Raw genomic sequence first — 24,006 nt, forward strand, 5'->3', positions numbered from 1 at the left:
GCACGTGCTTGGCTCAAAGTTTCCGCAACACCCACACTCCTTCAAACCACACCGCACGTTCGGTGTGAATTCTAAAGTAGGAGCGCTTACTTTGTTGCGGCGATCTGATTTTGCTACAGTGACCTGCCTGAAAACCCTTTCTACTGCGGAGTTCGACACTTTTCAAGCAAAGATTTCTGAAGACCACCACCAAAGGAGGAAAGAGCGTTGGGACCGAGTTGATTGGTTGCAGACCCGTAATTTGTCCAGAAATGTAGAACAAGGGTTCGAACGCGAAGAGCAAGTCGAGGCAGGTACTGGTGAAGGGAAAGCGCCTATGTCCCTTTCGACAACTGTCCTCTAAGCACGATCTCGAAAGGTGGGAGCAACTGCCTCGAGTTCTGGTCCACGGAAATTAAGGTTCATCCCCCCCCCCCCCTCTTCCCGGAAGAAAATACAGTGCTGGTCGACTGACCAACCTCTTCTCGCCCTAGCACATTTTGTGGAGCAGAAAGCGAAAGCGCAGTCTGCGAACGAGTGTGTTTCCTTGGAAAATTGTCATGTCAGCCATAACTCCTGCCGTTTTTCAAGCTGTCATGTATAGTAGCAGAGAGCAAGCAACCCCCCCCCCCCCCCCCAAAAAAAAAAAATACAGCTGGATCAAATGCTAACCAAAGATAGCACAGTTCTTGATAGAGCTGTGCTCGGGCTCGGGCCGGAGCGAAAGCCCGCACCCGGCTGGCCCACGGGCTGAGCTCGGGCCCTTCGGGAGCCCTTTTGCCAGGGCTCGGGCCGGACTAGTCGGGCTTCGCAATGGCGAGTACACGCGCTGTCTTGGTCACAAGTTTAAAGCCTAGGAGGTTTGCTTCTAAGTCATATAGTGGAGCGCCTGTGCCATTCGTGGAAGGCCTACTGCCTTGGGGGGGGGGGTCAGGACTAGGAATCTTACCTTCAGGAAGTTTTTAATTCGGGGAATGCAGCACGAGCCACACCCTGTTACTCAGAACGAAACTCCGCGGGCTCTAAACTGGACAGAGGTTAAATCATATGCCGAACTGGGAGTATGGCCATGGTGCCCTGGGTGTCTTGCATGCACAGCAGGAAGTGCTTTGTGTATAAACCATCCAGGACGGAGTGTGCAACGACCGGAAGAAAGTACAAACACTAACAAGAAGCAAACACAAGGTAGTTGGTGATCGAAAGTCATTTTCGATTCTAGCAAGTACCAACATCGGGGGAAACCCACTGGTTGTGGGCGCCTTGCAGTGGGAAGGGTAAGTAGGATAGAAGCTTTTGGGAAAGGGAGGTAAGGCTTTGGGGGCGCATGCGGGGTCGTTGTGTCTAGGTAAGCTTTTCTAAGGAACTGCGGTGTTCCTTAAGGACTAGTCGTTGACCGAGGTCGTCAAATATAACACGTCACCGACAGTACAAAGGACGTCATTGTTTTCTTGCACCAGCGCCTCGAGAAAGGGCAAAATCTTCTACTCGCCCCTGTCAGTATCCAGTGAGGGGAACGTAGGGGGCGTCTTGTGGTGCCACTCTCGGAAAGACTCTTCGAAACGCACCGCAGCACCGACTGTCTTCTCTCTTGTCCGTCTATGCTGCTGGAGCCACTCGCTCATTCGTCGACTGTCCGTGCTGTCTGTGGGACTTAAACGTGGCCCGCATGGAGCGTTTTTTGGCCGCGAAATCGCGTCACGCGTCGGCGTCGACAAATTCACTCCCGCATGGTCAGCAGCCGGGCGGCGTTTTTTTTTTTTTTGCCGGCCAGTTGTGCGATGCGCGCGCACCCATCCCGGCGCGTGCGTCGAGGTCGCGCGAACCTAATATAGTTCTCCCTGTCGCATGTGGGTCAAGCTACAGTGCCCTAGCTGGCTCTCGCGCGCAAGCTGTGCGTACGCATCTCTTACTGCATTGCGTACGCTCTGAATAGTAGCGAGTAGAAAATAGAGAGTTAAAGCATATCGTTAGCGTGTTTACGTTACTGTTTACCGGGCCCGGCAAGCGACGTCTGCGCATGCGCCGCCACTTACGGGTCCGCAAGCACTTTACGGAATCTCTTTTAGCGTTGCGGAGAGTTAGCGTTAGATCGTAAACAAACATGGCAGCGCCCTGCACGGCCGCTTCGGACCAAGTACAGCACCGCCGCCGCGTTCTTCGGCGCCATTTCTCGCTATACATGAAGGCATTAACTTTTAATTTGCTAACTCTTACTCATAAGTTGAGGTTTGAGTAACCACTAGGCCATGTTTTTGAGATTATTTGCCGATTTTTGAGCAGTTAAGCCTGACTATATGCCGTATACACAGCCAAATAGCAACGACTACACTGCAGCTCTTCAGTTTTGTGCCCGATTTAACAATTTTTCTATATTTTCCTAATTTTTTCTTGAAAAGAAATATTGTTGATTTCCTTGCTATATTCATCAGTAATTGCAGAAAATAAAAAGTTTCTTCAGCCCGGAGTTAGCGTGCTTTAATTTATTGTCACTAGATGGCGCAATTGTGTTTACATACAAACACATAAAGGAGCCACGATGCGGCAGGGCAGACATGTGTCGTAGTTGTGCTTTTCTACAGCACTCGCAACGCAACGTGCGCTGCGCATGCAAGCTTACTGTGGTCTAGGTAGGGAAATTGTCTACTGGCCATTGTAGGCAAGGGTGTCTAGCTTAACGGGCACATTTTAGAAGCCGCTGAGTCGGCTGTTAGCTTAAGTCTAGTCAGTAGGTTTTTATAAGCAGGGAAAAAGGTTATTAAACTGCATGTAGCATATCACTTCATAGAAATGATTGCAATGCATCCGTATTTTTGTTTGCAATAAAAGCTGGGCATCTGCCATCTTCATCATCATTCGTTTTAGCCTTACGGTAACTTGTTACTGGAGAGACGGTACGCTAAAACGTCTTCTGACGTGCGCCTCGCTAACCGGAAAGTCCGGCATCCGGTCCGGCTTTCCGGTTATCGCGGCGCAATTTGCTTTCATGAACTCTTTCTCGTTCAAGAATGGCATGAAATGGTTGAGAACGAGAGACTGCAAGCCTGGATAACTCCTGTGCGCAGGGTCAAGTACGCTTTTTTCTCTTGAAGCATGTCGGGTACGTTGCGCGCGTAACACTGTTTCTGAGCAATTTTGGTTGTAAGTCACTAAACATGCAGTTTTTATTAGTAGAGCTCACTCTAAACAATTTTTTTTTGCCAGTAAAGCCTTCCACCAGTCAGGTACTGCAAGGAATTGTTTGGGAGGCTGCCATAAACAGCTCTGTTATGCAGACGTGTGTGAGGTAAAGGCGTGTTCATCAATAATCTGCCACAGGCAGTGAACATAGTCCATTAAGAGTTATCTTTTTTTTCAAGCTTGCGCTGCGAAAAAAAAATGGCGGTGGTTTAGCTCTGGTTAAACCTGCAGGGGTTGACGCGATGGCTACAGCTGGCTGAGTGGAATTGGTCACGTAACGAACCACGTGATCAGCCACGGCGCCGCGCTGCCGGCAGCTGCTCCGCACCACGTGAAACCGTGGTGGCGCAGCTACAGGGTGGCGGTGCCGCCACGCTGAAGGCTCGACATGCTACCGTAATGTAGCTATCGCTGCAAAAAAATCACCGTCCATTATTTTTTTAACCCACATCTCAGAGTACAATTTCATTATTCAATGCAGCTCGACCGTGCTGAAGCTTGAAGGAAAAAGCACGCGACTGCAAAAAGAGATTTGCAGGCAGGCCAACAAGTGCAAACCAAGCGCAGAACTGGCCCCTTTGAAGAGGAAGCAAGCGCTACTCGCGCGGCCAGACCTTGGAAGGGGTAGGAGGGGCGCTTTTCACTCGGGCCTGCAGCGCTACGCTGCGAAGCCGCGGTCTCCTTGTCGAACATCATGTATTCGCAGAGCTGGCAGACAAAGACACAGAGGGGGGGATCCCCTCTATGTATCCTTGTCTTCCAGCTCTGCGATTTCACGACCTTCCCCGTCATGCAGATAAACGGACATCTTCTCTCTCGCTTTTCGAACAAGAATGCGAGATTGCCGTATACGAACGAGCATTTTCGATTGGAAAATTGTAGAGGTTGCTGACATTCTGCAAACTGCATACGTTTAAAGTCCGCTCCATTCGCCTGCACTTCCTGTATCAGTTCTGTAATGTTCCGCTGCATTGCCGTGTCGGTGCCGCCAGCGTGGAGCGCCAGTTTCAGCAGTTCAATTGCAGTTTGGCACTGGCTGCTTGCAAAACTAATGGTCGACTGCAGGCCTTGGCGTCTGCTTGCCTTGTCGCAACCACCAAATTGCAGCCAGCAGCGTGGCACCCATGTCAATGGCCGCCAACTTCCCGAACCGCGTGAAGAATTTTGAAAGAGCACATCGCAGCGAAGTGCTGCCATAAACCAGACTCGAAGCAACCTCGCGGGAGCTAAGCGAAACGCAAGTTTGTTCTTTTACTGAACAAGACTGAGGTATACGTGTCTACGTTTTAGTTAACGTAACCGGCTTCGAGTAGTAATAAAACTTTATTAGAACAAAAGAAAGACGCCGGTGGCGGGTCCGTCGAAAGCACGATGGTTGAGAGATGCAAGGCGGCAGCTATGTCCGCCGTCCCCACCTCCGTCGCCGCCTTCTCGGGTGGCCAATCACAATTCATAAGTGTCGTCGGGCCCGTGTGAGGCACTGTTCTCATCGACGAGTGCAATGATTTCAGTATCTGCGCCGTTTATCGCAAAGCGCAAGCCACCGTCGCACAAGACGCCGTCTGCTTCCATGGCGGCAGCAGCTCCGCCATTTCATCAACTGAGGAGGTGCACAGTTTTCCTGAACTAGACCTGCACAACGTCTGCACTTTTTTGCAGACGACGCCATCTTGCACCGCTGAAACGAATGGCGAAGTGCAGCACCGCGACAACCAGTTTACGCAGTGCAGGGTTTCGCCGATGTAGCTTGCGTCACAGTCGGCGCAAGGAATTTTGTAGACAATGCCTTGGGCTCTTTCCTTCCGTGGCCGGCCTTTGGGAAGGGGTAGGCAAAGCGCAACAGTATTTCTATGTTTGTGTGCAACCTGTAGGCCCCCTTTTTCAGGTTTCGGGCATTTGTTTTGCGGGCACTTCGCGCATAAGGCATAGTACGTGACGTATTTTGGTAGTGGCGGTGGTTGTTGTTCTTTGCTTTTTCAGCGCATGTTGTGTTTTGGAAGAAGAATGGTTTTTCAAAGTTTTTTGGGTAGCCGTTCATGTTGAGTTCTCTGATTATCGTGCGTTATTTCTTCCGTCAATTTCTTGGCGGCAGTGTGTCTCAACTCGTCTGAACAATGTCTCCACCACTGATGCTTCATGAACTATCGTGTGGTTCAAAGCGAAGTGGAGGTACCGTTCTGAGTGAGTGTGCTTGCGGTACACGAAGAATTTAAGGGTGCAGTGTCCAAAAAACAAGGACGTCCAAAAATGGCAGGTATTATTTTTTTTCATATGTAGGTTGAATTGAACATCCGGTTCTACGGAGTTTAAATGAGTCTGGAAAATTAGGATTCCCGATCTCTTAATGACTGCGAAGCAGTCGTCAACTTACCTGACGAAAACCTTTGCTGGAAGTTTGAATGAGTTGAGGGCTCTTTCTTCGACGTGTTCCATGATAGGATTGTCCAGGACGGCAGACATAGAGGCTCCCATTGGCGTTCCTTTCACTACTTTAATAATTCTTCTTTTATCGAGAAATATGTGTTTGTTATGCACAGTTCCAGGGGGCGGTACACATCATCTAAACTCAGCGGGGTTCGAGCGCCGAGTGTGTCGTCGCGTTGTAGGGCGTCTAGGGCAGCGGTTACCGCAAGCATTACGGGGACTCCGACAAAGGGCCAATGGGGGGACACCGGAAATCCACAATCGGCAGCAGAGGGATCCCAGGTTTCTGAACATTGTGCAGGCCGCGGTATAATGCAGCCATTCATTAGCTGGAGGTAGAGGGTTTCGGATGTCGGGGCGCGAAATTTGGCGAAATAAATGCAACAAAGGAGAAAAAAAAAGAGCAACTTGATGGACAGGTTTCGGTGAAAGCGGCGTTAGATGCCTTGCGAAGAGAATAAGTAAGTACTCCAGCGTTGTTAGGTTCGAAAACCAGTCCTGGCCTCTTTGCTAAGAAACCGGAACTCGTTTTACTACAAAACAACCCAATTCCTTATCTTTACTGGCTCCCTAAATAACCCAAAAACATATATGGCGGATGGAACCACTTTTCGGACCATGATATATTGCAGTGTGCCACAGTGGTCTGACATCGGCACGCCCACCAAACGTGACGTGTTTGAGGCAGTTATTAATGCGGAAGCATTACATAGCCGATGCAGAAAATGCGGCGTTGTCACATAGTTGTCCACGCTAGACCGTCCCAGTGCCCACGTGACTACATGACGTCGTCGGCAGTTCCTACATTTTCGTGAAAGAAAGACGAATCGAATACAACTTGTCCCGAAGTCGGTTTCGAACCCGTGCCGGCGTGAACTGACCGAAGAGTAGTACGCCGTGACCGTTTTTTTATTTTTGGTCTCAGCATTAAATTTCATAGCAGCCCACGCGCTAAGCTGCCAGTCTCCCGCGCTCGGTTCGGGTACAGTCGTCTGCATCATCTCTGCTCACTGCATTAGAGTAGTACGCAATCGCCTCAGCGGAGCACCCCACGTGCATGCTTTCGCGTTTATTTATAATAGACTATGACACATCTCTGGCCAAAAACTTTATTTTCAAAACACAAGTACACCGAAAAGAAGCGAACCTTCCATACTCAAGAGAGATATCAACATCGTAATCCTGTTAGAAGACAAGGGCAACAAAACAGTCATTATGGACTGACGGGAATACGAAGAAAATATCCAGTTCACTCAGCAGTCAAGAATATAACAAACTGGAGGAGGACTTCACAACAACTTTCAAAGTTTTGTATAGCCTCGATTGGGTAGTTGTTGTGAAGTCCTCCTCCAGTTTGTTATATTCTTGACTGCTGAGTGAACTGGATATTTTCTTCGTATTCCCGTCAGTCCATAATGACTGTTTTGTTGCCCTTGTCTTCTACCAGGATTACGATGTTGATATCTCTCTTGAGTATGGAAGGTTCGCTTTTTTTCGGTGTACTTGTGTTTTGAAAATAAAGTTTTTGGCCAGAGATGTGTCATAGTCTATTATAAATAAACGCGAAAGCATGCACGTGGGGTGCTCCGCTGAGGCGATTGCGTACTACTCTAATGCAGTGGGCAGAGATGATGCAGACGACTGTACCCGAACCGAGCGCGGGAGACTGGCAGCTTAGCGCGTGGGCTGCTGTGAAATTTAATGCTGAGACCAAAAATAAAAAAACGGTCACGGCGTACTACTCTTCGGTCAGTTCACGCCGGCACGGGTTCGAAACCGACTTCGGGACAAGTTGTATTCGATTCGTCTTTCTTTCACGAAAATGTAGGAACTGCCGACGACGTCATGTAGTCACGTGGGCACTGGGACGGTCTAGCGTGGACAACTATGTGACAACGCCGCATTTTCTGCATCGGCTATGTAATGCTTCCGCATTAATAACTGCCTCAAACACGTCACGTTTGGTGGGCGTGCCGATGTCAGACCACTGTGGCACACTGCAATATATCATGGTCCGAAAAGTAGTTCCATCCGCCATATATGTTTTTGGGTTATTTAGGGAGCCAGTAAAGATAAGGAATTGGGTTGTTTTGTAGTAAAACGAGTTCCGGTTTCTTAGCAAAGAGGCCAGGACTGGTTTTCGAACCTAACAACGCTGGAGTACTTACTTATTCTCTTCGCAAGGCATCTAACGCCGCTTTCACCGAAACCTGTCCATCAAGTTGCTCTTTTTTTTCTCCTTTGTTGCATTTATTTCGCCAAATCATTTCGGGGGAAGGGTAATACCTTTTTTTTTGTTTCTGGAGGGTTGGCGGGGTCAGTGAAATATGTTCGTTGGCGAGTTCTGCGACATTTGTAACACGCTTGTAATAAATTCGCTCTCTGTAGAACCGAGAAACTCTGCAATGTTGGAGCTTCTGCGTTCAGCTAGTATAAAAATTGAATTTCTCAGTAAAACTATTGACCTGCCTTCTTGGGGTAACTTCTTTTTCGGCAATGCTGCGCAAATTACATGCACGTTGCCGCAACGCAAGCCACTGTTTCTGTTGCCTAGCAATATAATTATTCACTGATGGTAATCATTTAACATATATTAATGGTAAGGAATTTATCGAAACTAATAGTTGTTAGTTTTAATATTTACTGATGAATTAATTTCATTACTATATTTGTTGTTCGTTCAGTTCAGGAGGAATTACTAGTACTTCACTAATTTCATGAATTACTCAGAGTAATTCGCGAAAATAATTGCCTTATTATTTAATACTTATTTCACACAGCTCGCTGATGGCCGCGTCGCTCCTGAGAGCTGCAGCGATGCACGACATGCCTGGTGGCTCCCCCCATGTCCACTGTCTCCTGAATGACTCGACCGCCAGCCGATGTAACTTAGCATTTTTAGCAATCAGCCTTGTCAGGAGGCTGATGCTCTTTCCCTCACTGCTGGTGGTGACAGCTTCAAAGGTGATCTCCTCGATGTCGGGCAGGGAGAGCATTGCCGTGAAAAGCTGTTCGTAATCCTCTGAAGTGTGTTTTGGGCTCAACTGTAGGATTCTTAGGCCAGTGCACCTGGCTACACCGTCAATCAAAAGACTGATGCGCCAGCAATAATGAAACTCCTCCCATCCTTCCCCTCGGATCGCGGTCACGCAGCTGTGACTCACGAGAAGCCAGTGCAATAGAAGCGTCGCGCGTTGTCGGCGGCAGTCGCGAAACTCAGAGTAGCCGTCGCCAGAGAAGATGACGGCGACGAGTTCTCCAGAGCTGTCTCGCATCTCGAGCTGCACGCGTGTCTCAAGCCTCTCAACCAAGATTTGGTTCCATTGTTCCAGATGCTCCTGGAATTCGCAGCCAAGCGGGCCGCCATCAGGTTGGCTCCGCGGCTGCACAGTATTTCCTTCAACTCCTGCAGTCTGGCGTACGCCATGTCGGCGAACAAGAAGACATCCGGGCGCAGATCTCTCAAGTAACTCGCATGCTGATACAGAGTGCTATCGTTTGTAGCCATCGTAAACTGCAAGGAAGCAGAGCGTGTTCCAGTGATATTTTGTGAGCTAACATGTTCTAAAAGAAACTAAGATATTTTTCTTTTTTTCCGAGATAGAATAATCAAGAGAGATTAACATGGCACTGAAAAAAAGACCACCAAAACACGAGTTCGCCCTGTATGCATAAATGTCGGCACATTTCATGGCTGCGTATTTTAACGCCGGAAAGCTGGTTACCTAAAATTTATTTCTCAACCGAAAAAAAAAATTGTGCGCCTCTAACCCACCATATTTCGTGCTCCTCTGCCAGCATGACAGGGTATCATACCTGCATACACCGTTCAACATCAATATCATCAAATATTCAATCTTTGAACACCTCGTACAGTGCATAAAATTAGGAGGAAGATGAGAAGCTTTGGCGTAAAATTACAAAGAACGAGGTGAATGATGCTGATGCGCAGCACAAATCCGAATATAACGATTTAAAACATTACAGACGAAATAAGGCAAAGAAAAGTACAAATCAGTTGCTAAAATATGCACTCGGAATGTGAAGGCAGATGTACATAATTATAAAGCGGAAGTGATTCAGTGACAGCTCTAAATTTTACAGGGTTACGTTCAATGGCAGCTAGTTTGGTATTTAATTGAATTCCTGAATTTATGTGAGTGAAAGTCGTTTAACAAAAGTAGCAGCTAATCCTACAGGCATTGTGTGCTCATGGTGTGCTACAAACATCGTCGAGAACGTGCTTATGAACGAAGAAATCAGCGCGGACGGCTGGAGTTGTAGAATAACAGGTGAAATGAGATATTCCTGATATGTTGCGTCTAAAGACCAATGTGGGAAGATGGTGTCATGGTTGGATACTGCTAATATATATTTTGTGGTGAAAGCGAACCTCGAGGATCTCGATCGATTCTATTTCATTAATTGGGCAAGTCTAATGTGGACACCAAATTGCGGACGTGTATCAGGTTGGCTCGGAAAAAAATGTTTACATCGGCCATTTCCGGCAATATTTTAAGAGAAAACAACTTGCGATCATGTGACACTTGTATACGCATTAGCACGTTACGCAGAAGCGAGGCGACGCAAATACGGGCTGGCAACCTCGACATGAGAGAAAATTGATTCGTTCAGCCATGGTCCCTGTATCGTCAAGCCACCACCGAATTCGAGCAGTACTTTTTCTCCACTGCGTATGAACCGACCGCGCGGTGGTGTCGGTGGCCACGCTCGCCATGTGATGTGCTCATGCAACTCTCTACGTACACGCTGGAAGAAACGCCGTTTCATTTGTGTAGCAGTGCGATTGTTGTCGTCGAAGTGAACGGTTCACTACATCTGCGTCTTCATTCTTAACATCAGCTTTGTGCATTGTCCATCATGCCCCAGCAGCAGCCTGACCATGACCATTGCAGGCCGAAGAGATCTCCCACATCTCTCCCGACTAACCCGTCCTCTGCCAGCTGCGGCCATTCTGTTCCCAGCAAACTAACAAATCTCATCTGCCCGCCTAACTTTCTTCCGCCCCCAGCTACTCTCGGGTTCTCCTGGAATCATGTCACTCTCGACAACCGAAGGACGTATATTATCTTCGCAGTATACCATGGCCACTTAGTCTTCTGGAGGTCGACTGTAGTCACTAACTATCGTTTCTTCTATCACCCACTCTGATCGCTTCCTGTCTGTTAACTTTACAGCTATCATTTCCGCTTGCATACCCACTGCGCTCTCCTTAACTTAATTTGAACACGTTTCCTTACACTCCAGCCGCATTGGTGAACACCGGCAAACGGTACAGCCGTTGTGTACTTTTCTTTTCAGAGATAATGTTAAACTGCCATTCATGATCTGCGTGCACTTAGGTCATTTGACCACAAATACCTCTGCCTCACCTCCACCTCAAATAAAATCCTGTGTCCTCCGATAAACTGAACAACATAATGACGCTCCCTAACCATGTTTTTTTTTCCACTAATTTATCCTTCCTAGACATGCTTGTCATTCGACGAAATGGCTACAAAAACTCATTCATGTCGCAATTACTCCGAAGCCCTCCACTACGGCACCTCTTTCTTTCTTTCTTCTATGGAGACGAAAGTTATGGAAAATTTGCGTGTGTGGATACGGCGGTTAGTCTTAGTCTCCTTTTTATGCTAGCAAGGTGCGGTTATAGTACACACAAATACCCCCTAAAGCAGATTGGAAAGCCCTCACCGTAGCTCAGTGTGTAGGACACGGGACGCGCAATTCGGAGGTCGTATGTTCGGTTAAGACCGGTGCTGTTTTTTTTTTCTGCTGCCATATTAATTATCTTTAGGCGATAAAATAAATACATTATTAATATCATATTGTTCAACACACCAAAACAGAAAAATTTCCCTGTGCTCGTTTCGTGACTGTCAGCTTCCGTCATGTATTGTATAACTTATTCAGTGCCGAAAATTGCACTGACAGGATTCAGTTTTGCCTAAATTTTGATGAGCTCCTCTGCCGAAGTTGTGTACTTATGTTCATGTATTTCTTTCGGGAGGTCACCCAGACAGTTTTACTTCGGACTTCCTAAAGTACTAACTTTTTTCTCCACATCTGATTGATGTTATTATGTTCAGATAAACCTTCAAACCAAGATATGCATGGAGTATTAAGCTGCGGGCCTCAGGAGCAGCGCGAAAGCTTTGTTAGCGATTGAGCGGCAGTAAGCAAGATTGAAAACACTGAACACAAACAATTACCTTGAAGATTAGTTTAGTTAAAGGGGGACTGTGACGTACATAAAGAATAAGGTCTTTTATCCTTGTATGCACAATACAGGACTTTTTGAAGCGTGAACACCCAAAGAGGTTGCCGAAATCGGAATATTTATTATTTTAGTCTGCTTCATAAATGCTCGTTCCGAGAAGATGGGGTCGCAACGCAGCAGCCATTTTTGGCAGCGGAAATGAGGGAGCTTTGAGATTGGGCACTGTCTTTCCGATGTGTTGGGCGTCCAGTTTGAGTCTTGTTCCATTATAATCGCGAATTTGATCCCAAAATATTATGTCACTGAGTACTATGAACTTTTCGCGTGCCAAAAAAACTGTAAAGAAGCAATGAAAGCCAACGAAAACTAATACCCTTGCCACACGGGCAGCCTAACCACGGTTAAGTTTGACGGCAGTTAAGGCTAACTGCAGTTACACACATTCACACGATAAACCTAACCACAGTTATTCTGCTAACCATGGTTACCTCAAACTGAGGTTGTCCACCTCAGTCAAGCCTAGTAACTGGCAAAATGGCCGCCCCCATGTCCGACGCCTGCACCTCGGCTCCCAACGAAACAGCCTCCCAAAAGCGTGTTGTCTGGACCGTAGCGACGACAGAGACGTTAATACGCATCTGGGAAGACAATTTGATGGCTCTGCGCTCAAACAGACGCAAGGCGCGCATATATCGCGTGATGGTCGAAATGCTGAACCAGGGCCTGCCGGCGGGCGAAGGCCCGAACACCGCTAAGCAAGTTCGGCAAAAACTTGAAAATCTGAACAAGCACTACAGGTGAGTGGAAGTCTTCATTCATAGTACTGAAACGATGAATTCTGGCGGAAATTTGTGTGATGTTACAGCACTGGCGCGCAAGAGAGGCATGCCGCACTGTTAGCACTGGTGCAGTTAGGCCTTGTCCACAGTCGTGACACCGCGCCGGCATGTTGTAAACGACAGAAGATACGCAGCGTTTCTGGAATGTGTTGTCATGAGCTGACATCATTCTTGTCCTTGCGCGATATGTCGGCGTTCGCTCCGCGTCTGATTCATTGCTTTATCGACAGCAGTCATTTAGCTTGCTGAAACTAAAAGCCGCGCGAGCGCCTCGCGTACAAGTTACAACACCAGTGTACCAGGCGAAAACTGTATATTTCATGTATCGTAGAGTCCGTTTAATAATTGTGGCATTTTCTTCCTTACGTGGCAGGTGGGTACCCCACTGCTTTCGAGTGCAACTGGTAGCCTGCTTTTTGTGTTTGTTTGTGCCTACCATAAAGGGAGCAACACTATATTCATAATTTCATGGTGCAGAATTGCATGCATTCAACAAAACTATCTTTGCAGGAAACTCAGGCGTTGTTGCACCACAACAGGTGCTAAAGGGATTGAATGGCCATTCTACTGGCAGCTTCATTCTTGCCTTGGATCACTGCCAATCAATTAATGACAAAAGCCTTGTTGAGCAAAGCATGGAGGTAATCAGCTGTTTTCACCACGACACTAGAGTTGTTGAGGGCGAAGTTTTTGCTGCAAGCTAGCTTTTTGTGCATACGCCTGCATGCTTATCAGATATCTTGTAATATCCTTAGAGCACTACGCTGAAAGTTGTTGAAACACTACTGTGCCTTCAAACGTACCTTCTCTTTTTCTTCTTTTGTGATTTCTTGTGTGTAACACATCACGGCCTGCAAAATTGCAAGACAGGCTAAGCTGGTTATATTCACTTATACTTCTGCATGACTGCCAGAAATCTCATTTAAATATAGCCATATTTTGTACAAGCTGTTGTACACTACTTACATGTCCCGCTTGACGTGATAACCTTTTTGTGAAGGGTTTTTGTTTCACATGTCGATGTTGCATTTTCTGTCCACTTCCCCTCAGTGACCTCTTTTAAAATTACATGCCTTTTGTCTTGTCCTGCACAGCTGCCAGTAGTAGATTTCCCGCCAGAGGAATGTGAAGATTCCACATATTCAAGCGACATGGACTTTCCGACTGCAAGCGATCCTGCACAAATGGAGAGCAAAGTAAGCAATGTAGACGAAGCTTCTTCATCAGTGCCGAACCATTCCAACAGCCCAAGTTCTAGCAACAGCGTTAAAAGAAGGAGCAGGAAGCGCTTTTCCAATTCGGCACTGAGCGACCTGATGGCGCTGCATCAGCAAGCCGAAGAACGTGCCGCCAAGGCTGCCTGTGACAGCCTTGAATTAAGGAAGGAGCTCGTACAGCTGCAGAGAGAATCCAAGGCAATGCAAAAAAGTTTGCTGGAAGTTACGCAGGCATATTTTGCATCCAAAAAGAAAGACAAATAAATTGTTTTTGAGACCACCTTTTGTGATAAATGGTTTACCACAGCAGGTGGTTTCACAAACTGAATTTGTCTTTATGCTTGGGTGGAAATTATGCAGGCATATTTTCAATCTGAACAGAAAAACAAATAAATTGTTTTTGAGATCACCTTTTGTGGTAAATGACACACTAGCAGCTACGGCCCTCAATACGGCGATCTCAGAACCTCTATTTCATAGCAGGGCACTGAGATGTTATTTTGCCTAATGCGCAAGTGAATTATGTGTCACCCTCTGTGTACAGGAAATGTAACAGTGTTAGCTGCAACACAAAGTGTAACACAAGGAGGACAACCTGAGCATTATGTTTTGTCTTCCCACAAACTAGCCCAACCACAAGTTACAGTTAGTTCAGGTCCAAATTATTATAAAGCATACGTCAAACATATCATGCGATAAATATATATATGTAATGCTTCTTCCTAAAGCAGACACACTTCCCTTTTTCAGCATAAAAGAACTGCAATTTAGCAAGCTGTACCAACAATGTGCTGTGAATGTCTCGTACTGGCAGCCAATGTAACCCTGATGCTTCCTGCATGTTGCAGCGCCTGCCACCACTACCTGTCGCGCACAAAATCCATGCTAATCCTTGTTTTAAGGTTCTTTAAAAGATCATGAGGTGAATACATACATGCAATATCTCTTATTAAAACAGAAAGGCACGAGACACTTCCTTTTTAGAGCCTAAATGAACTGCCGTTTAGCTAGCTGTACCAACAATGCGCTCTGAATGTCTCGTACTGGCAGCCAATGTAACCCTAATGCTTCCTGCATGCTGCAGCGCCTGCCGCCACTACCTGTCATGCAAAAAAGCCATGCTAATCCTTGTTCTAAGTTTCTTTGAAAGATCATGAGGTGAATACATACATGCAATATCTCTCATTAAAACAGAAAGACACGAGACACTTCCCTTCTTGAGCCTAAATGAACTGCCGTTTAGCTAGCTGTACCCACAATGCGCTGTGAATGTCTCGTACTGGCAGCCAATGTAACCCTGATGCTCCCTGCATGATGCAGCGCCTGCCGCCACTACCTGTCAGACTCAAAAAACCATGCTAATCCTTGTTCTAAGCTTCTTTAAAAGATCATGAGGTGAATACATACATGCAATATCTGTTATTAAAACAGAAAGGCACGAGACATTTCCTTTTTAGAGCCTAAATGAACTGCCGTTTAGCTAGCTGTACCAACAATGCACTCTGAATGTCTCGTACTGGCAGCCAATGTAACCCTAATGCTTCCTGCATGCTGCAGCGCCTGCCACCACTACCTGCCACGCACAAAAAGCCATGCTAATCCTTGTTCTAAGTTTCTTTGAAAGATCATGAGGTGAATACATACATGCAATATCTCTTATTAAAACAGAAAGGCACGAGACACTTCCCTGTGTGAGCCTAAATGAACAGCCGTTTAGCTAGCTGTACCAACAATGCGCTGTGAATGTCTCGTACTGGCAGCCAATGTAACCCTGATGCTCCCTGCATGATGCAGCACCTGCCGCCACTACCTGTCACGCTCAAAAAACCATGCTAATCCTTGTTATAAGCTTCTTTAAAAGATCATGAGGTGAATACATACATGCAATATCTCTTATTAAAACAGAAAGGCACGAGACACTTCCCTTTTTGAGCCCAAATGAACTGCCGTTTAGCTAGCTGTACCAACAATGCGCTGTGAATGTCTCGTACTGGCAGCCAATGTAACCCTGATGCTTCCTGCATGCTGCAGCACCTGCCGCCACTACCTGTCACGCACAAAAACCATGGTAATCCTTGTTCTAAGTTTCTTTAAAAGATCATGAGGTGAATACATACATGCAATTTCTCCTATTAAAACAGAAAGGCACGAGACACTTCCCTTTTTGAGCCTAAATGAACTGCCGTTTAGCTAGCTGTACCAACAATGCACTGTGAATGTCTCGTACTGGCAGCCAATGTAACCCTGATGCTTCCTGCATGCTGCAGCGCCTGCCGCCACTACCTGTCACACTCAAAAAACCATGCTAATCCTTGTTCTAAGTTTCTTTAAAAGATCATGAGGTGAATACATACATGCAATATCTCTTATTAAAACAGAAAGGCACGAGACACTTCCCTTTTTGAGCCCAAATGAACTGCCGTTTAGCTAGCTGTACCAACAATGCACTCTGAATGTCTCGTACCGGCAGCCAATGTAACCCTAATGCTTCCTGCATGCTGCAGCGCCTGCCGCCACTACCTGTCACGCACAAAAAGCCATGCTAATCCTTGTTCTAAGTTTCTTTGAAAGATCATGAGGTGAATACATACATGCGATATCTATTATTAAAACAGAAAGGCACGAGACACTTCCCTGTGTGAGCCTAAATGAACTGCCGTTTAGCTAGCTGTACCAACAATGCGCTGTGAATGTCTCGTACTGGCAGCCAATGTAACCCTGATGCTTCCTGCATGATGCAGCGCCTGCCATTACTGCCTGTCAAAGAAAGAGAAAAGCCATGCTAGTGCTGGAATAGACATGTTTACAACAAGACACCACCAGAGTCTGCAGACCATCTCTCTCAGGAGGCAAGTAAATGACTGCATTATATGCCTGCTATTCTAGGTGAACTAGGAGAATTTATTTTCTTCTAATACTCTGTGCACCTAATAAATTGCAACTCCTCAATGATCTTTGTAAGACAGTACAGAAAGCACAAAAAGACAACTGCAATTTATATTTCATATGGACAGGAAATGGTGCCATTGTTTACTTTTCCGTACCAACAGTACAAAACACGGCCAGCACAATTATTTCATATGATATCAAAAGACAGGTATAACGATATGATTCAACCAAAGTTCAGCTTGAGGCAAGGTAACTTGTCAGGGCATTTTGAACCGCAACACTTGATGGCTCAGCCAGATTGCTTGTGCAGGACGGCTGAGGCCGCCCCTGATAAATTGTAAATCACATGTTAGAATAATAATTTCTATTTCTCAAAATGAACAAGAGATAAAAGTGCACAAGTATTTTCTCCGATAAGATCACCGCACCACCTGAAGCAGCTAAGACTTTTCCAAAAAGCCTGAATTGGCAGCTATTAGGCTAGGCTGTGAAAATGTATTGGCATCCGTGAAGTAGCCGTGATTCTTCCTGCATGGTACACTGCTTGCCTGTTGCGCAAAATAAAGTCGCGCCAATGCTTATAGAGATATACACATAAAGAGGCGACCAAATGAATGGAATGCAAGTTTCTGTTTTCCAGGTCTGCTTCTCAACTTATGGTTCTCGGGTAATTATACACACAAAAGAGCATGACTCACAGTGAAACTTTGGCAGTGTAAGCACTCAGAGACAAGGAGAAAAATATTTCATAGCAGGGGGAGAAGCGGTAGAAGTGATTATACTATGCATAGTAAGTATAAAAAGCACTTCCAGTGCATTTCACTCAAAGAAAATAGCTGCAGTGAAAGGATTTAGACAATGTTCAGCTTGAGACAGTGATTCATTAGGGCATTCCGTACTGCAACACCTGTTGGCACTGCCCGGCTGCTGGTACAAGTTGGCTGAGTTCGGCCAGTGTCTCGAGCTCGTGCCTCATCAAATCAACTTGCATCACAGCGGTCGGACATTTCTTCACAGATGTTGTGTATCACACAACATGTGCGGATTACACGGTTGACATTGATTATGTTGCACTCAAGACCTTTAAGTAGGATACGGAAACGAGCCTTTAACCTGCCAAATGCATTTTCAACAATGAGTATAGCGCTGCACAAGTGGTAATTGGACACTCCAGTAGGTGAACCTGGTGGGCCTGTATTTGGAAACGGCTTCAAGTATTGACACTAACGGGAACGCTTAATCGGCAAGCAAACGCGGTTCCACTGTCACTCCTGCCACAACTTTTCCTTCAGCTTGGAAAAGAGGACTGGCCAGTATATCGGGAAGGCTTGAGCCTTCAAATACACCGGCGTCGTGGTTTATTCCTGGAGAACCCACATTTGTATACCGAAATCTGTAGTTGTGGTCAGTGATAGCCAAAAGGATGGTACTGTACCATCCTTTATAGTTAATATAATCCGCGGCGTGCTCTTCTGGCGGGCACACCTCAATATGACAGCCGTCGAGAGTGCCCACACCTTGCGGAAAGCTGGTGACAGCAGTAAACTGGCGTAGGTGTTCTGCCGACTCACTTTGCTTCGGAAAGCTCACCAATTTTGCGCCCAGCTGACGTAAAACAACGGCGCAAAACTCACGAAATATAGTGTTGACAGTCGACCGACCTACGCTAAAAGCTTTGGCGATTGTTCGTTCTTCCGCAGAGGACGCGAGACGATACAGGCATATAGCCACACGCTTGTCCAGGGGGATTGCTCGTCGCATGGTCGTATCTTGCAGCGTCATACACTCACACAAACTCAGGAGGTCCCGGAAAGTACTGCGGGTCACTCTGAAATGCGCCCTAAACTAACTGTCTGGCAAGTGTGGCACCATAGTCTCGTACCAAGACTGCCCTCGCGGATAAGTCCATGACCGACGTTCGGAGGAACAGAGCCGCGCCGCTATCGCCATGATGCGGCGACACATTCTTTCAGCGTGTTCACGCTCCTCTTCTGCTGCGTCGATTTCTTCCAGTAAGCGCAACTGCTGGATGCGACACTGATGAAGCGCCGCTTGCTGCATGGTGAACATAGCCATGAAATCGTCCTCATCACGCTCACGCTGTGACATCAATTTTCACGCAGCTGCCCACTGAAAGGTGCGGTCTCACCAACTTGGTAATCACCAGCGCGCTCTGTAATTTTCGCCGAGGCGCACTTCGCTCACTGTGCCATTGACGCAGAACCACAAGGGTAATATCGCAAGTGCAGCACGTTACCTCGAACCACCCGTTCGGCCTACACAATCAACTCCGGCTCTAGGATCTCGGGCTATTTGCGGCTAAAAATATGACTATGAAGCCAACAACTACCACTGTTTAAAGACTGCTTTTATGTTTCTCACTAAAGTCGGAAAAATCACACTTTGATTTATTTCAGACATATGAAAACTATTTTTAGATACATTTATGTTACATCTCCAGCCGAATGCTCTTATTTTTTTATGTTTACAAGTTTGTAAACTTGAGGACGAAGTGCGAATACGTCAAGACCACGTGATCGTCTTTGCTGCTGTATTTGAGTGCGTGTAGCAACGCCGCAGTTCAGTTTACGGAGCGGTGGTTAAGTCTGGTAACTGCAGTTAGGTATAACTGCGGTTAAGGCTGCTCGTGTGACAATGGTATAATACGTCTAAGAGCGAGCGCTGTTCAAACCACACCCAGAAGGCATCGAAAAAAAAAAGCCAGTGGACACACCTTGCTACTGTAGTTCTACCCTGGCTACCTCACCCAAAAATGCGAAGAGTAAAGCCTGACTGGTCAACACACTCTAGCGAATTTTAGGGTGTTGGTTGGGTTCTTGGGAGGGGCGGGGGGGGAGGGGTGAATAATCAACAAACACCGGGGAGCTTCATTTGTGGCTTGTCAACCCTGCTCTGCGTACAGCACGAAAGCATACGGGGGGACGACGCCATCCAAATGAGCGGCTGCCCCACAAAATAATTGCATGCAAGCTTGCGCTGTGTGTGGGCTAGGCACGGTTATAATTGTTAGCGCCCAATCTGAGTAGAGAATGAGTGAAACGCGTGATCGTTTGATCTTTTTATTTTCAATTTTCAACGTGCAATACCTTCCTTTCGCAAGCTCACATTTAAATAATTCGTTTTGCACTGGTTTCTGGAACGCACGGTACTGATGAAAGCTCCGCGGTGCCCGGTTTAGGGAAGGTGTTTGTTAACTACAAAGTAACTTCAGTGAGCAATTCATTCATGTGAATGAGAGAATTAGGAAGCAACATTGTTCAGTCTGAAATGGTGATCGATGTTAAAAAAATAACTCCATCATTTCATATCGCGCCTTTGCACCGACACTGCGAGTGACTAATAATTCTCTTACACAAGCAAGTTTAGTGACATTTCAACGAAATGAACTTCTGTTGAACGAATGACACTTTCAATGCCCGTTTGCATGCCGGCAATCATTCGTGGTTAGCGAAAGTTTCAAAGCTGGTGTCAGCGCAGCGCAGCATGCATTTGGCGCTGTTGCCGGCATCAGTATATTGTGCCGAGATGCCTGCGTCAACTCCAGCGATCGCGCGCTAGTCTTACGTAGCGGCAAACACGGTACCTGAAAGAGGAAGGAGAGAGCGGGCGTACGAAGACATTGGATATTTTGGCATGCCTTCGAATCGTGAACACAGCCCGCACTGACCAACGCCGTCGCCATCGCTTCATTAGGTTTGAGGCATCTTTTTTCCTTTTTATTGAATGAAGTAAATGTTGTGGACATCGAAAGTCCCGACGCCATCAGAAAGTCATGGCAGGCACACGTGCCAGAAACGCGGCCCACGAATGGCGCCATCAGCCTTCATGGATCAGTAGGAACTCGCATAGCAGAGGTAGAATTAGAAAGGCAGGTCACCCTACGGGCATAATGGCAACATGTTTGCAGACCCCCTCCTTCTTCCTAGCGGTGTTTACATGATCCAGATAGTCCAAATTGAGCTTATTTATAGGGTCCCAATTTTAATACTGGGTTGATGTAAACGCGCGCCGAGTCAGGGCGGCAGTCCAGGAGTAGCACCCAGTCAACTCCGCCGTAAGGGGTCGCCTGACTTAAAACACATAGACTAGCTTATCTAAAAACTTAAGACTGACTGAGCTCGACCCCGTCAATCCTGTCTCGATGTGTTGGTAAACGCTGTCGACTCGAAGGATTATTGAGAGGCGAGAGGATAAATGCGAACCTATTTTTCGCTTCGCCATCGCGCATTCGAGACGGCGGCCTTGCGCCGCCCTCTTGGAGGCTGCCACTGCTCGCTGGCATTGCGATGCTGAACGCTTGATGACGCTGCCATTGAACCGGTCTCGACTCGCTGAAATCGACTTCATGTAAACACCCAGACGTGAAGATTCCTTGAGCTTCCTCAGCCCGACCTCCGAATAGTGTACAAAGCTCTCCCCTGTCCTTTCTAACTATCGCTCCCCTCTACACTTCTCCTCGCTGCCCTGTCCCTTTCCCTTTCACCTCCACCGGCTGCAGCTCGGGTGCTTAAGATATTGGTAAGCAATTGCCGCGGCCTGCAACATTCTTTTCCTTCACTTTTGTAACAATCCACTACTGCTACTACTTGACCCGACGAGGCCGGGTTCATGCAAATAGGGCTCCTGTGGGGCTACTCAGTACACTCTCAGCATGGTAACAAGGCAGATTGCCCTCAATATGGGTCGACCGAAACGCAGCCCGCAATGGACATCACCAGGCAGCGGTAGTCCGAGAAAGGCAAGTCAGCTTTGTCGGTGAATGAGAAAAGGCTTGAAGGCGCCGCTCCGCCTCCCTGCCATGGCTATTCAATGCCCTCTCAGCTTGATGACAAAGCAGACTTTGCTCTAGATGCGGCCGCTGGACCTCAACAACGCGTGCATTCGCCAAGGGGTCCCTGTCCCCACAGACTTGATGTGCTACATGCACACAGTGGCGTGCCCACTGCCTTGTATTTTCATTTCTTGTTACCTTGACCAATCTAGCTAACCTATTATTCATGTTTTAAAGGCGGCTTATGAAGTCTTCACCGTCTGAAGCTGAGTCGCTCGCGTCTACAACAGGCGATGCATTTAAGCATGGCCAAAGGCGACAGTTCACTGCGGACGAAGTACGGGACCATCATAACACAGCGAAGCGAGCTGCTGCAGCCACACAACGTTCACCCTCTAAGCCCTTATCAAGAACTCAGCGGCACATTCGGCAACAAGTATGAATGCCCTCGTATTAACACATCATAAGAAATTCTTACGTGCTCGCGTAATCTTTTTTTACAAATCGCTGGTAAATATTCAGAAAAATTCTCCTTTAGATATGTCAATCTCTCATATGTCGTGAAAAAGGTAAGCTAAATATCAAAAATTTTCTGTGCACGTTTCCTCCTTTGGGCTTTCCTGATTGATAGGCTGCAATATTCATCCATGTCGAACCTGGTGCATGCGTTTTAGAGGCTCTGAAGCTAGTAGCAGTGTTCCCGGGTAGTGTGTATTCATAGTTTTTGTGTTTTGTGTTAGCTTTGTTAGTTAGTTTTGTGTGCTAGTGTTTGTGTCACGCAGGGTATATTAAATGTGCGTCTGTGTGAACACACCTGTCGCCTAGTCCATTCCTTCGGTCCAAGTGTTCTTCGGGGAGATTCGCGACACAGTACATCGAACGAAAGCTAATAAGAATCGTGCAGGACGCGGCAGTTTCATTTCGACGAAAAATATTGTGCATCGTGCGGGGGGGGTTGGAGGGTGGCAAGGAGCTTTCCGTAGACAGATCAAAGGATGGCATCAAGTTGGACATAGGATTTCGCTCGTAGAACAGAAAACAGAAAAGCCCCCCCCCCCCCCCCCCTACCCTAGAGTCGAAAAAAAGTTTTTTTAAGGGTCACCAAACTGCTACTGTCAGCATCATGTACACGAAACTACGCCACCGGCAAAGAACAACTTGCAGAATTGCAGGAATGCTGACTTCCAGGAAAGTTTCTTCCAACCAAAAGGCGTCGTTCACAGACCGCGTTTTCACTTCCTGCTCCGCGGAGTGGAGGGGTTTGCGCGAGGACAGATGAATCAATAGCTCTCCACTCTGTCCTTCAAAAAGGTGAAGGGGCCTTCCCCCTAATCTACAGGAACCTGAAGCCCTGACCTTCACCACCAGCTTTCGAGATATAAAGAAAATTTGTGGAAAGGTTACAATGACGCATTCCCCTGAGGAGTGCCTGTTTCGACCCCCTCCTCGCGTTTGCGCCCCTGCCTTATTGTGTCCTATCAATAACTACGCCCTCATGAAGGCATTGTTACTGGGCTTGTTGATAGGGAAGCGCACTTAAAGTTTGCCACCGCTGCACCAGCGCCGGCACTCCCCTGGCGCTCATTTCTGAAATTCTGTCCGGGCACGTCCCTGGAGGAGCACATTGAGTTAGCAACGTCTTTACGGGTACCCGTCCTGCTCCAACACCCTCTAGACAATTTGCAGGACTAGGAACCTTACTTTCAGGAGATTTGGAATTCTAGGAATGCATTACGAGCCACACCAAACAAAATCCCCCGGGCTCTAAACTGGACAGAGGATGAATGATACACCGAAATGCGTATGGCCATAGCGCCCTGGATGTCTTGCATGCACAGCAGGAAGTGCTTTGTGTCTACACTATCCAGGAGGGAATGTGCAACGACCGGAAGAAAGTACAAACACTAACAAGAAACAAACAAAAGCTAGTTGGCGATTGAAAGGCATTTTCGATTCTAGCAAGTACCAACATTGGGGAAAACCCACCGATTGTGACGCCTTGCAGTAGGGACTGTAAGAAGAATGGAAGCTTTTGGGAAGCGGCGGTAAGGCACGCGGGGGTCGTGGCGTCTAGGGAAACTTTTCTACTGAACTGAGGTATTCTTTAAATACAAGTCGTTGACCGAGGTTGACAAGAGGAACACATCGCTGACAGCGCAGAGGCGTCATTTTTTTTTCTCGCAGCAGCACTTCGTGAAAGGGCTAACTTCTTACATTCATCCCTGTTGCTATCCAGCGTATGCAACGATAGGGCTTTTTGTGGTGCCACTCTCTGGAACACTCGTCGGAACGCACCGCTGCAGCGACTGGTTTGTCTGCTGTCCGTCTACCCAGCAAGAGCTACTCGTCCAAACGCACCGCTGCAGCGACTTGTTCCCCTGTTGTCCGTCTACCCAGCAGGAGCTACTCGCACAGGAGCTATTCGCTCATTCGTCGACTGTCTGTGCT

This window comes from Amblyomma americanum, chromosome 2 (assembly GCF_052857255.1).
Source record: "Amblyomma americanum isolate KBUSLIRL-KWMA chromosome 2, ASM5285725v1, whole genome shotgun sequence".
Classification (NCBI taxonomy): domain Eukaryota; kingdom Metazoa; phylum Arthropoda; class Arachnida; order Ixodida; family Ixodidae; genus Amblyomma; species Amblyomma americanum.